The following is a 14,662-nucleotide window of genomic DNA, read 5'->3' on the forward strand; positions in this document are numbered from 1 at the left end:
GTGAAAAAGCCTTCCAGGCTGCCAGGCCTATTAGCACAACATTGAAACTGTTAAAGAGCCATTCAAGTGATAATTAAGCCATTGACTAGGTATTTGCTAACCACCAGGTATATATGGTCAGTTTCTGAATTTACTGACAAAAACAGTTGTGCATTACTGTAATATACTCTGGTTTCTCTTCAGCTCATATAAATCTTTTGCCTTTAACTCAGAATATTTTAGTTTACAGAACCTTAGTTTAAAATTTGCTTTAAAATATTTCATTAGTGAGTTGGTGAAGATTATAAAATCACATCTCTAAAAAAACCCTTGCTTATATTTTAGGTGTGTTGGGGGGTGCAGGGCTCCAAGTAACTGGCAATATGGCGTGGGGTCAGAAGTTTACATTCTCAGGCCTACGACTGCCTTTCGAGCTAAACAATATGTTCCTTTAAAGTTAGCATGAGTACATGTAATCATTTATCATTTTCTTGTGTTCTTTTGTTTATGGTACAAGATGTAATCGATCAAAGGGGGGAGGGTTAGTAGTATGGGTTAAGGATATAGTTAATTAAAAGATCCGGTAGTTAATGAATTGTAAATGATGAATTGTAGCACCTGTGAACATCTTTGTAAACAAGTAAGGTATATAAGACATGGCAACGGATAGTGATGCGTGCATGATCTGAGATTTTATATCTCCTTGCACCTTATTTGACTCAAATAAAGATATTTGCTTCTCCACTCCGGTGTCGTCATTGGGGATACGCACACCGGGCAAACGAACCCCAACTGTTGCCCCCCTGCAACAGCTTTGGCGACCGCGGCAGGACGTCAGAGGCTGAAAATTAGCCTTGCCCGGACCCTCTCCGGTGGCCGACGGATTGAGACAATCGCTGATGTCCAGCGCGCACCGGTGCTTTCACCGGGGGCCTCAGCGAAGTCTGGTACGGTCGACCCCGGGAGGCACAACGGTGCAACGCCCCAGAAGGTGGAGAAGCTTTGGTCCTGAGCGACAGTGAGGAACCGGTCTCGGGGATAAGGTAGGATAAAAGTTAAAGGGTTTAATCTGTCACCTGCTAAGACCTGGGGACGCCCAGGGTCTCCTGGTAAGGAATGGGATAGGGACAGTCACAGGATAAGGTAGCGTGCACGCCTTTAGAATGCATTCTGGTTGCATTCTAGGTAATTGGAAAATCTTTGGAATGGATCCACTAACTAAAGGTATCAGAGGGTAGCCGTGTTAGTCTGGATCTGTAAAAGCAGCAAAGAATCCTGTGGCACCTTATAGACTAACAGACGTTTTGGAGCATGAGCTTTCGTGGATGAATACCCACTTCCTCAGATGCATGTAATGGAAATATCCAGGGGCAGGTATATATATGTGTGCTAGCAAGCAAGCTAGAGATAATGAGGTCAGTTCAATCAGGGAGGATGAGGCCCTGTTCTAGCAGTTGAGGTGTGAAAACCAAGAGAGGAGAAACTGGTTCTGTAATTGGCAAGCCATTCACAGTCTTTGTTCAATCCTGAGCTGATGGTGTCAAATTTGCAGATGAACTGAAGCTCAGTAGTTTCTCTTTGAAGTCTGGTCCTGAAGTTTTTTTGCTGCAGGATGGCCACCTTAAGGTCTGCTATAGTGTGGCCAGGGAGGTTGAAGTGCTCTCCTACAGGTTTTTGTATATTGCCATTCCTAATGTCTGATTTGTGTCCATTTATCCTTTTCCGTAGAGACTGTCCAGTTTGGCCGATGTACATAGCAGAGGGGCATTGCTGGCATATGATGGCGTATATTACATTGGTGGATGTGCAGGTGAAGGAACCAGTGATGGTGTGGCTGATCTGGTTAGGTCCTGTGATGGTGTCGCTGCTGTAGATATGTGGGCAGAGTTGGCATCGAGGTTTGTTGCATGGATTGGTTCCTGAGCTAGAGTTATTATGGTGTGATGTGCAGTTGCTGGTGAGAATATGTTTCAGGTTGGCAGGTTGTCTGTGGGCAAGGATTGGCCTGCCACCCAAGGCCTGTGAAAGTGTGGGATCATTGTCCAGGATGGGTTGTAGATCCTTGATGATGCGTTGGAGGGGTTTTAGCTGGGGGCTGTATGTGATGGCCAGTGGAGTCCTGTTGGTTTCTCTCTTGGGTTTGTCTTGCAGTAGGAGGCTTCTGGGTACACGTCGGGCTCTGTTGATCTGTAACTAAAGGTAAACTAAAAAGATATTGTACAATAGACTGGCCTCAATATCAGCTGGAGGATCAGAAACGGTGGCCACCGGAGGGTTTGATTAATTGTAATACAATCCTCCAACTTCTTTTATTTTGTCAGCAAACTGGTAAATGGAATGAGCATATGTATGGTCAGATATTTATGTCATTATGGAACAGAACAGATATTTTAAAGCAGTGTAATTTGATTCCAACAGGCTTAGGGAAGAGTTGTGAAAATGTTTAAAACTCATTATTTACTGTAATAGCAGGAGCGGGGTCACATTCGGCCACAGCACCCCCATTGTATGGTGACAAAGTCCCCTCAGCCCCGCCAATTGAGCCCGCCACAGGTTTGTACCCTTTAATTACTGAAACCTGAATCGCTCGCAATGCTACGGCTACTCAGGAGTTAACCACTATGCAGGTGTACTCTCATGTTCCTTTTAATTCTGTGGATCTAGCGGCTTTCAAAGCGCAGGCAGGGGAATTTTCTACCAACCCCTCCCGATTTATTTCAGTTTTTGAAGGCTGTCTGGTTAGTCATAAACCTGACTGGGATAACTGCCAGGTACTTCTGTGAACACTCCTCTCTGAAGTGGAGCGAAACCAGGTTTCAGCTAAGGCATGGGCAGAAGCAGAATGAAGATATGAGCAAAGTCTTGATACTTAGAAGGAGGCCAGAGAGGAATTACAGAAAATTATAGATAAATTCCTGCAGTGTGGGGTATTACAGGAGTGTCACTCAGCTTGGAATACCCCTATCTCACCAGTCCAGAAACCGGACGGCAGTTATCGATTGGTGCAGGACTTAAGAGCAGTCAACGAGAGGGTTAAGACTCTATACTCCCTCGTGCCCAACCCATATACGCTGCTAGCCTCTGTGGGGGGTGTCATAACCTTAGTCCCAGATTTGGACCTTAGCATCCAAAATATGGGGGTTAGCATGAAAACCTCCAAGCTTAGTTACCAGCTTGGACCTGGTACTTGCTGCCACCACCCAAAAAATTAGAGTGTTTTGGGGCACTCTGGTCCCCCTGAAAAAACCTTCCCTGGGGACCCCAAGACCCAAATCCCTTGAGTCTCACAACAAAGGGAAATAATCCTTTTTCCCTTCCCCCCCCCAGGTGCTCCTGGAGAGATACACAGACACAAGCTCTGTGAAACTACACAGAGTGACTCCCCCTCTCTGTTTCCAGTCCTGGAAACAAAAAGTACTTTCCTATTCCCCCAGAGGGAATGCAAAATCAGGCTAGCAAATCCAACACACGCAGATCTCCCCCCCTGATTTCTTCCTCCCACCAATTCCCTGGTGAGTACAGACTCAATTTCCCTGAAATAAAGAAAAACTCCAACAGGTCTTAAAAGAAAGCTTTATATAAAAAGAAAGAAAAATACATACAAAGGGTCTCTCTGTATTAAGATGATACAATACAGGGTCAATTGCTTAAAAGAATATTGAATAAACAGCCTTATTCAAAAAGAATACAAATCAAAGCACTCCAGCACTTATATTCATGCAAATACCAAAGAAAAGAAACCATAGAACTTACTATCTGATCTCTTTGTCCTTACACTTAGAAACAGAAGACTAGAAAGTAGAAACTACTTCTCCAAAGCTCAGAGAAAGCAGGCAGACAGACAAAAGACTCAGACACAAACTTCCCTCCACCCAGAGTTGAAAAAATCCGGTTTCCTGATTGGTCCTCTGGTCAGGTGCTTCAAGTGAAAGAGACATTAACCCTTAGCTATCTGTTTATGACAGGGGGACAGTATTCATGTTTCTCAGTTCTTGATTTAAAGGATGCCTTTTTCACAATTCTGGTGGACACAGGGTCCCAGGAAATTTTCTCCTTTGAATGGGAAGACGCAAACAGGAATAAAAGGCAACTGTGTTGGACGGTGCTGGCACAAGGATTTAAGAACTCCCCCACTCTTTTCTGTCAAGCTTTATCCCGGGACTTGGAAGGATGGGAAAATGAGAACAAAGTCCTTCTCCTACAGTACGTTGATGATTTATTAATCGCAGCAGTGGGACTAGAAGTATGTCTCCAGGCAACCGTAAGTCTTTTAAACTTTCTCGGGCTGCGGGGGTATCGCGTGTCAAGAAATAAAGCCCAAATTGCCCTCCCCGAAGTACGTTACCTAGGCTTCCAGATCAGACAGGGGGAACGCCAGCTTTCAAGGGGGAGGCTTGAACGTATTTGTCGAGTTTCTACTCCCCAAAATCGCAAGCAGCTCAGAGTATTCCTGGGAATGGCAGGATTTTGCCGCATATGGATTCCAGAGTTTGGACTACTAGCTAAGCCACTGTATGAATGTGTTAAAGGGACCGATCAGAAACCGTTTTACTGGACAACAGAGGCAAATAATGCCTTTACCTTAATAAAAAGAAAATTGATGGAAGCCCCAGGCCTGGGTCTGCCCGATCTTTCTAAGCCCTTTCAATTGTATGTACATGAATGAAAGGGGTGGCCCTGGGACTACTTACACAGTTATTGGGCTCTTGGAAACGTCCAGTGGCTTATTTCTCCAAACAATTGGATCAGGTTGCTAAGGGGTGGCCGGCATGCTTACGGGCAGTTGCAGCTACAGCTCTGGTGTTAGAGGAAGCAGAGAAACTGACTTTGGGGGGGTGGGGGGGCTGTGCAAGTATACACTCCACACATGGTACAAGTCTTACTGGACACAAAGGGGGGTCTCTGGCTCACTCAAGCTCGGGTAGCCTGGTATCAGGCTAAGCTCTTAGAGAACCCCGAAGTTACCCTGCAGGCTTGCCCCTTCCTTAACCCAGCCACCTTGCTGCCAGAAACAGAGGGCCAAGAACATGACTGCTTGGAAGTTATAGATGCCCAGTATTCCAGCCGTCAGGATTTGGAAGATCGACCTCTCCTTAACGCAGACTATGAGTGGTACACGGATGGCAGTAGCACTGTTGTAAATGGACTTAGAAGGGTGGGCTATGCTGTTGTGTCTCTCCATGAAACTGTGGAGGCAAAAAGCCTGCCCCCCCGGGACCTCAGCCCAGCTAGCTGAAATAGTGGCTTTAACTCGTGCGCTTGAATTGTCAAAAGGGAAAAGAGTTAATATCTTCACGGACTCTAAATATGCTTTTGGTGTGCTACATGCCCACGCAGGTCTGTGGAAACAAAGGGGATTACTGATGGCTCAGGGCTCTCCGGTCAAGCACGGGTTACAAATTCTTCGGCTTTTGGAGGCCGTACAACTCCCCTTAAAGGTAGCAGTAATGCACTACAGGCTTATCAAAAGAAGGATCACAGCATTAACCGAGGAACACTGCTAAGACTGTGGCTCTTAAACTTGTTAAAGAGATTTTTTCCTAGATTTGGCCTGCCTTGATGGATGGAGTCTGACCAGGGAACACACTTCACCTCAAAAATTGTCCAGAATGTCTCGGATATCCTCCAGCTCAACTGGAAACTTCACACCCCTTGGAGGCCACAGGCCAGTGGAGTGGTAGAGCGCACTAATCAGACACTCAAGAGGCACCTAGCCAAGATATGTCAGGAAGCGTCTTTAAAGTGGCCTGATGCCTTACCCTTGGTTTTACTTTGCATTTGGGCTCTTCCTAAGGGTAGAACTGGTTTAAGCCCCTTCGAGATTATGTTTGGAAGGGCATGGCCTATGAATGGTACCCCGATCCTGTTAGGGGAATGGGAGGCTGGGTGTGGATATTTGTCTCAGTATGTGTGTTCTCTGTCTGCTGTTTTATGTTCTTTTTACAGATACATTAAGGACTCTCAGCCACTCCCTTTGGATGCACCTGTCCATTCCCTACAGCCTGGTGACTTCGTCCTTGTCCGTACCTGGAAGGACGAACCTCTCCTGGAACAGTGGGAAGGACCCTATCTCATCTTACTGGTGTCCCACACGGCAGCTAAAGTAGAGGGAGACAAGAGTTGGATTCACTACTCCCGACTAAAAGCTGTACCTCCACCGCAGAATTCAGACCCCGAGCAGTGGACGGCTCAGCCTACCGGAACCAGAGAATCGGAAGATTTGGGACTCAAGTTATTGTTTAAACGCAAATCACTCTAATTTGGCCATGTTTTTAATACTTGTATGGGTGTTTACTGTTTCTGGACAGCTGGCCCCTTTATCCTTCCGCTCCCCAGAAAATAACTGGTGGGCCCTTTTAGCTGTCACAGCCTCTAATTCTTCCCACTTTTGTGTAAGGAGTGGTTACACTTTAGGGTCTGTATTTACTACTTGTTTTGTGGGGGTGGCTATGCCCTTGCAAGAAATTCACAAATATATTAAACTTGCTGGTTTCAATATTAAATTGACAGCTGGGCATCTGTCTCGGTTTGGTTCTATCGCAAGTCCTAAGCCCTGTACAAACCAGCATCGTCTTCAGATTAGGCTAATGGCCGTGTCCTCAAATGTTACTTCCTGTTTTACTATTGTAGGGGCACGGAAGGTTGATACTAATTTAACCAACCATGAGATGAATTCTTCTGTTTCCCCAACCCCGACTTCTTATTTTTTTTGCACACTTATACCTTCCCCGTGGGTGGTTTTTGCTGTGCGGACTAACCGCATTTACCTATGTCCCAGCTAACAGTTCGGGAGGCCCTTGTTCTCTTGGACGATTAACCAAGGGGGTTGTCCCTGGCCATGCTCTAGTTTTAAAGACACCTGGACCTACCCGAGCCCGGAGGGCTTGGCGAGGCCTGCCTCTGGACGAAACATGTGATTCTAAGGTAAATCTAGTATCTAAATCTCAGGCCATAGCCCTTGCTACTTCATTGGTCGGAGTCCCAGGCCTGGCCTTAGATGCAGAGCTCCAGCTTGCTAAAGTGGCCTGTGCCCTTGCCAAGTTCATTAATCTAACTTCTACTTTAATCTCTGACTTGGCCTCGGAACTCACAGGGGTCCGAGAAGGGTACTCCAAAATCGCGCTGCAATAGATTACCTCCTCTTAAGGCATAATCATGGCTGTGAGGAATTTAAGGGTCTCTGTTGCTTTAACCTTTCTGATCACAGCCAAAGCATTAAAAATAGACTGGCTAAGTTGTGTGACATTGTCACTCACATAACGCAAAATAGTGACAATAATTGGTGGGGTTCTTGGGGTTTTGGTAATTGGTTTGGGTGGCTTAAAAGCATTTTTACCTCCCTGCTAGTGGTAATAGCAATTGGTTTGCTCTTCTGCTGTGGTCTGCAGATAGGAGTGCCTTGTTGTAAAATCTGTCTTTCTGCCCTCCGTCAGCCAACAGAAATGTACCCCCTTAGGGCAGTCTCTCTGCCAACATCAGGTGGCTTGCCCTTTGATCTTATTCTAAGTAATGAATATGAGAAAACTCAATGAAAGGCCTTTGAGTATTCTCAAAGGGGGAATTGTTGTGGGGTGCAGGGCTCCAAGTAACTGGCAATATGGCGTGGGGTCAGAAGTTTACATTCTCAGGCCTACGACTGCCTTTCGAGCTAAACAATATGTTCCTTTAAAGTTAGCATGAGTACATGTAATCATTTATCATTTTCTTGTGTTCTTTTGTTTATCGTACAAGATGTAATCAATCAAAGGGAGGAGGGTCAGTAGTATGGGTTAAGGATATAGTTAATTAAAAGATCCGGTGGTTAATGAATTGTAAATGATGAATTGTAGCACCTGTGAACATCTTTGTAAACAAGTAAGGTATATAAGACATGGCAACGGATAGTGATGCGTGCATGATCTGAGATTTTATATCTCCTTGCACCTTATTTGACTCAAATAAAGATACTTGCTTCTCCACTCCGGTGTGGTCATTGGGGATACGCACACCGGGCAAACGAACCCCAACTGTTGCCTCCCTGCAACAGGTGCACAATCATCTTTAGCCTTAAATGCTTGGATCTTCAGACATATAAATTTTAAAATAAGCCCTTCAAAAGACCACCCTTATCTAAAATACACATTTAAATTTTGATTACTAAAGTAAAAAAAAATTGCTTCCAAAGTCTTCCTGTCCTTTCTGTCCATCCCTTTCTCCCCTCCACTCCCCCCACCTCAGCTCCTTGAAGAGAGCCCTTAAAGGGACAACAAACACCCCTTTCCTTCCAGATAGCTGACAAAGAGTTTCCCTTTCTTTACTTCTGACTATTTGATGAACTAGTTTTAAGAGAACCCTCCAGCAAAATCAGTACCAAGTAACAGAGGGGTAGCCGTGTTAGTCTGGATCTGTAAAAGCAGCAAAGAATCCTGTGGCACCTTATAGACTAACAGACATTTTGGAGCATGAGCTTTCGTGGGTGAATACCCACTTCGTCGGATGCATGTAGTGGAAATTTCCAGGGGCAGGTATATATATGCAAGCAAGAAGCAAGCTAGAGATAACGAGGTTAGTTCAATCAGGGAGGATGAGGCCCTGTTCTAGCAGTTGAGGTGTGAAAACCAAGGGCGGAGAAACTGGTTTTGTAGTTGGCAAGCCATTCACAGTCTTTGTTTAATCCTGAGCTGATGATTGTCAAATTTGCAGATGAACTGAAGCTCAGCAGTTTCTCTTTGAAGTCTGGTCCTGAAGTTTTTTTGCTGCAGTATGGCCACCTTAAGATCTGCTATTGTGTGGCCAGAGATGTTGAAGTGTTCTCCTACAGGTTTTTGTATATTGCCATTCCTAATATCTGATTTGTGTCCATTTATCCTTTTCCGTAGAGACTGTCCAGTTTGGCTGATGTACATAACAGAGTGACATTGCTGGCATATGATGGCGTATTCTGAGGAATACACTAAGCAACTGCAGCATCTACTCAGGACACTCCCTACACTGACAGCGGAACAAATCAACATACCCTTAGAGCCCCGACCAGGGTTATTCTATCTACTACCCAAGATCCACAAACCTGGAAATCCTGGACGCCCCATCATCTCTGGCAATGGCACTCTCACTGAAGGACTGTCTGGATATGTGGACTCTCTACTCAGACCCTATGCCACCTGCACTCCCAGCTATCTCCGTGACACCACTGATTTCCTGAGGAAACTACAATGCATTGGTGACCTTCCAGAAAACCCCATCCTAGCCACCATGGATGTAGAGGCTCTCTACACAAACATCCCACACACAGATGGAATACAAGCTGTCAGAAACAGTATCCCTGATGATGCCACAGCACAGCTGGTTGCTGAGCTCTGTGCCTTTATCCTCACACACAACTATTTCAAATTTGATGACAATATATATCTCCAGATCAGTGGCACCGCTATGGGCACCCGCATGGCCCCACAATATACCAATATTTTTATGGCCGACCTGGAACAACGCTTCCTCAGCTCTCGTCCACTTATGCCCCTTCTCTACCTATGTTACATTGATGACATCTTCATCATCTAGACCCATGGGAAGGAGACTCTGGAAAAATTCCACCACGATTTCAACAGCTTCCACCCCATCATCAACCTCAGCCTGGACCAATCTACACGGGAGGTCCGCTTCCTAGACACCACGGTGCAAATAAGTGATAGTCACATTAACACCACCCTATACCGAAAATGTACCTACCACTATGCCTACCTTCATGCCTCCAGCTTCCATCCCGGGCACACCACACGATCCATTGTCTACAGCCAAGCACTGAGGTACAACCGCATCTGCTCTAACCCCTCAGACAGAGACCAACATCTACAAAATCTCCACCAAGCATTCTCAAAACTACAATACTCGTATGAGGAAATAAGGAAACAGATCAACAGAGCCAGACGTGTACCCAGAAGCCTCCTACTGCAAGACAAACCCAAGAAAGAAACCAACAGGACTCCACTGGCTATCACATATAGTCCCCAGCTAAAACCCCTCCAACGCATCATCAGGGATCTATAACCCATCCTGGACAATGATCCCACACTTTCACAGGCCTTGGGTGGCAGGCCAGTCCTCGCCCACAGACAACCTGCCAACCTGAAGCATATTCTCACCAATAACTGCACACCGCACCATAGTAACTGTAGCTCAGGAACCAATCCATGCAACAAACCTCGATGCCAACTCTGCCCACATATCTACACCAGTGACACCATCACAGGACCTAACTAGATCAGCCACACCATCACTGGTTCATTCACCTGCACATCCACCAATGTAATATACGCCATCATATGCCAGCAATGCCCCTCTGCTATGTACATCGGCCAAACTGGACAGTCTCTTCGGAAAAGGATAAATTGACAAAATCAGATATTAGGAATGGCAATATACAAAAACCTGTAGGAGAACGCTTCAACCTCCCTGGCCACACAATAGCAGATCTTAAGGTGGCTATACTGCAGCAAAAAAACTTCAGAACCAGACTTCAAAGAGAAACTGCTGAGCTTCAGTTCATCTGCAAGTTTGACATCATCAGCTCAGGATTAAACAAAGACTGTGAATGGCTTGCCAACTACAAAACCAGTTTCTCCGCCCTTGGTTTTCACACCTCAACTGCTAGAACAGGGCCTCATCCTCCCTGATTGAACTAACCTCGTTATCTCTAGCTTGCTTCTTGCTTGCATATATATACCTGCCCCTGGAAATTTCCACTACATGCATCCGACGAAGTGGGTATTCACCCACGAAAGCTCATGCTCCAAAACATCTGTTAGTCTATAAGGTGCTACAGGATTCTTTGCTGCTTTTACAGTACCAAGTAAGATATACAATCCTTTGTTATGCCTAAAATCTTTGGAAACATATTTTTTAAAGTTGGTAAAATTTCATAAACATGTCTATTGTTATGGAGATCACACAACATAAATTAGTATTCCTTTTTTCTAAAAGTATTGATAAACCTAGGGTTGTGAGTTCAATCCTTGAGGGGGCCATTTAGGGATATGGGGCAAAAAATCTGTCCGGAGATTGGTCCTGCTTGGAGCAGGAGGTTGGATTAGGTGACCTCCTGAGATCCCTTCAAATCTAATATTCTATGATGCTATGATTGTTATAAACACAGTAAACCTCTGTGACTGATTAATTTAAAATAATGTATTTGTTTCAAGCAACAAAGAGTCCTGTGCCACCTTATAGACTAACAGATGTATTGGAGCATAAGCTTTCGTGGGTGAATATCCACTTCGTCAGACGCGCTTGAGATGTGGAGTGAGTTAAATATGTAGTAATCTGAAATGATTACTTTATGAAGGCTTAAGAGTAAATTTAAAATATAAATCAGCTTAGAAATACTGATTAAGAAAATATAAATCAGAGAAGAGCTGTATCATGTATTCATAATATTTAATGTTGTATTCAGCAAGACAATTGACTTGTCCTTACTACAAAGTTTTTGCAAATAAATCTCTGACAAACTTAAGGGTATATCAAAAAACCTGTGACTGACATTTTTTATTCCCAAATTTAGTGCTTTTAATTAGGTGCCTTCTGCATGTCCAGTCTTCCCTATCTGGCATGCAGTGGAAAACATGCTTCATTTTCTTTAGAAAGAAATTGCAGAAGATTTTTTTTTTCAAATGTCATTTGCTTCATTTGGGCTCAGGGATTTGGCTTGGAAGGGGGTGATCAGGGAGAGGGAGGGAAGAGAGGAGGGAGACAGTGGAGAAAGGGCAGGGCCTGGGGTGGAGCAGGAGTGGAGTATGGGTGGGGCCCCAGGCAGAAGAGGTGGACTGGGGAGCTAGCTAGCCTCCCCAAGTGGCAGCTTCAACCACTGCCCATGACAGCAGGTAAGAGCAGGTTGGTTCCTGCACACCAAGTGCTTGCTGCAGTGTCCTTAGGCAGGGGCCGTATTCACAGAGTCAAATGCACTGGCGCCGTGCATTCTGCGTGAGAGAGAGGGTACGGGAATCTCTGTGGGGAACTGTGACTCTCTGCCACTGTGACGTCTTGGTATCCTTTGCTGCCTCATCCTTCCCCACCCTGGGCTGCGAGCCCGGGTGGCCATTGGGCATAGGGGTACCAGTTTAATAATACCGCATAAGTAGGGTGACCAGGTGTCCCGTTTTTAAAGGGACAGTCCTGTTTTAGGGGACTTTTTCTTGTATAGGCGCCAACTCCTCCCCACCCCTTGTCCTGTTTTTTCACAGTTGCTATCTGGTAACCCTATGCATAGGGCCCCATAAATCTTAAGGATGGCCCTGCTGCCCCCCCTTCCACTGAGCCTGCCCAATGCTGAGTCCACCCCTTCCTTCACAGCCCACCCTGCCCTGGCCCCGCCCCTCCTCTCACAGCCCAGCCCACTCCCCCCCCCTACTGGCCTGGCCCCTCCTCCCACAGCTCGGACCCCACCTGCACTGGTCCTCCACCTTCTCCCCCAATCTGCCCCATGCCGACTGACTCCCACCCCTCCTCTCATAGTTCATACCCCACACTGGTCCTGCCTGTGCCCGGCCTCCCACAGCCAGGTCCCACTCCCATTGACACTGCTCCTCCGTTTTCAGCCCGGCCCCAATCCCTGCTTTCTGCCCTGCCCCTGCCCCTTCCTCCCCTACAGGCTGGCTCCACCTTCACACTGACTGCACCCCTGCCAGTGGTTTCCATCGGTCGCCCCACTCCACATCTCAGGGAGTCTCTGGCCTTTGTTAACCCAGTCACCTGTCTAACCATAACTGCCCTCAGGCCTGGAGAACACCAGAGTGCTAGGCTAAGGACAGCTGGTAAACTGAGGCAGCTGCTCCTCTGGGACCAGAGGGTCTGGGATTTCAATGGGGATTCTATGATCAGAGGCTGCACAGCACAGGGGGACATGTTTTCAAGGCACTTGAGGGTGCATTATTGACCTGCAGGGCACAGGCAGCCAGGACCGGCGCTAGGGGTTTGAGTGCCCTAGGTGGATGGCAATTTCACCGCCCCGCGCGCTGGTCCTGCGGCTCCAGTGGAGCTGCCACAGTGGTGCCTGCAGAGGGTCCAGTGCTCTGTGGCTCCGGTGGAGCTGCCGCAGTCATGCTTGCGGGTGGTCCACTGGAGCCGCGCAAGCAGCCAACCGTCGGCAGGCACAACTGCGGCAGCTCCACCGGACCGCCTGCTGCCCCCTCTGGCAAAACGGCGCCCACCAATTATTCTGGCGCCCTAGGCAATTGCCTAGGCTGCCTAAATGGTAGCGCCGGCCCTGCAGGCAGCACTGGCACAGCCTGGAGGCGTGCGCAGCTGACAGGCTGGTGGGTTGGGGAGCTTCCACCCGACTGGTGCAGGCAAGACTCCCTAGTGCTGATTATAAGGTGCTGACAGCCCTGGGTGCTCTGAGAAGCATCAAACCTACATACTGGCACAGTCAGCCCCAGATATCACAGCAGGGGAGGGACAGTGGGAGCTGCATGATGCCAGGTGTCCCCACTGCCAGGACACAGTCCATAGATGCCATTGCTGCGGGTTACCAGACTTCCCCTTCAGCTGTACACAGCCCCTAGTGCACTGCACCAGGCCCTGGGCTGGGCACTCGGACAGGGTGGGAGAAAGTCCAGGAGGTGTCCAGACCATGCCCTCCCTACGCCCTCCAGCTTCCCTGCTGCTCCTGCACCAGTCCCTGCCCTGGCGACGCTCCGGCATTTCCGCTGCCCACCTGCGCCCTCACAGAGCTCCGGTATCCCCGCTGTCCAAGCGGAGCTCTGGTGACGGTGACCCCACCGCCCGTGGCTCAGGCGTGTCTGTGCCTTTAAGAGGCTGAGCCGGGAGGCAGCTGCGTTTCCTGCTCTCCTTGCGCTGCTTCTTAGGCGATTGTGTGGGCACCGGTGGGCTCGGTAAGTGCTGCCCCAGCGCCCCGCTGGGCCAGGCAGGTTCGCCAGCCCCCGCCCCCCCGGCACGAACCCAGGCAGCCGTGTTATTCCCCACCTCAGGGCTGGTTCTGGGCGGGGAGTGGTGACTGGAGCAGAGGGCTGGGAGGCAGGTTCTGCTCCGGGTCCTAGAGGGGCTGAGCGTGGCCTGGTTGTGCAGGGCCTTGCCTTGCTTTCCATCTGCCCATGGGGACAAGACCTAGGCACGGGGCGGGGATGTTTTTGCCCCCATATGTGTGGGTTTCTGGCGCCTGCCCCCTCCTCCTCCTGGCCTCACTCTGCAAGTCCGTGCCCTGGTGTCCCTAGGGCCTTGCTGCTGTGCTGTGCTCTGACTAGCTCCGTGCCCTGCAGGCCCCCATGAGGCGATGTGTAGTGGGGTGTGTGGTAGACCCCTGCCCGTGCCGGGTGGGTGTCTAGTGGAGTCCCCTTCCTGCTGCATAGTGCCTAGCCCCCCTGACCCAGCAGGTGTGCTGTCCTTGTGCGCTGAGATATCAGCCAGTCTGAGGGAGGCCACTGATTGCTCCAGTGGCCTTCATGCCAGCAGCTTCTTGTGCCATGTGCCCAACTTCTGCAGGGATGGGTTGGTCTTTGCTGTCCCATGGCAGGGCAGTGCTGTGCCTGTAGCTCCATCAGGCTGCAGTGATGTGCTGGGATGAGGGTGCTGCCATGCTAGCCTTGGGGGCTAGAAAGGGATTGGCCCCAGCTCCCTTCCCTCAGCCACAGTCTTTGCTCCCATCTGTCCCTGTGTGGTAGGCGGGCTTCCTGGATGGCATGGGGCGTGGCACAGG

General features: G+C 48.3%; 1 protein-coding gene across 1 annotated transcript in view; it reads left to right on the forward strand.

The window, feature by feature from the left end:
* Positions 1-13,766: 13,766 nt before the first annotated feature.
* Positions 13,767-14,662, forward strand: part of UBA7 (ubiquitin like modifier activating enzyme 7) — a 50,679-nt gene continuing 49,783 nt past the window's right edge. Inside the window, exon 1 of the mRNA XM_050960059.1 lies at positions 13,767-13,841. The gene's annotated coding sequence lies outside the window, so the exon portion shown is untranslated. The remainder of the gene's footprint in view (positions 13,842-14,662) is intronic.

This window comes from Gopherus flavomarginatus, chromosome 6, assembly GCF_025201925.1.
Source record: "Gopherus flavomarginatus isolate rGopFla2 chromosome 6, rGopFla2.mat.asm, whole genome shotgun sequence".
Classification (NCBI taxonomy): domain Eukaryota; kingdom Metazoa; phylum Chordata; order Testudines; family Testudinidae; genus Gopherus; species Gopherus flavomarginatus.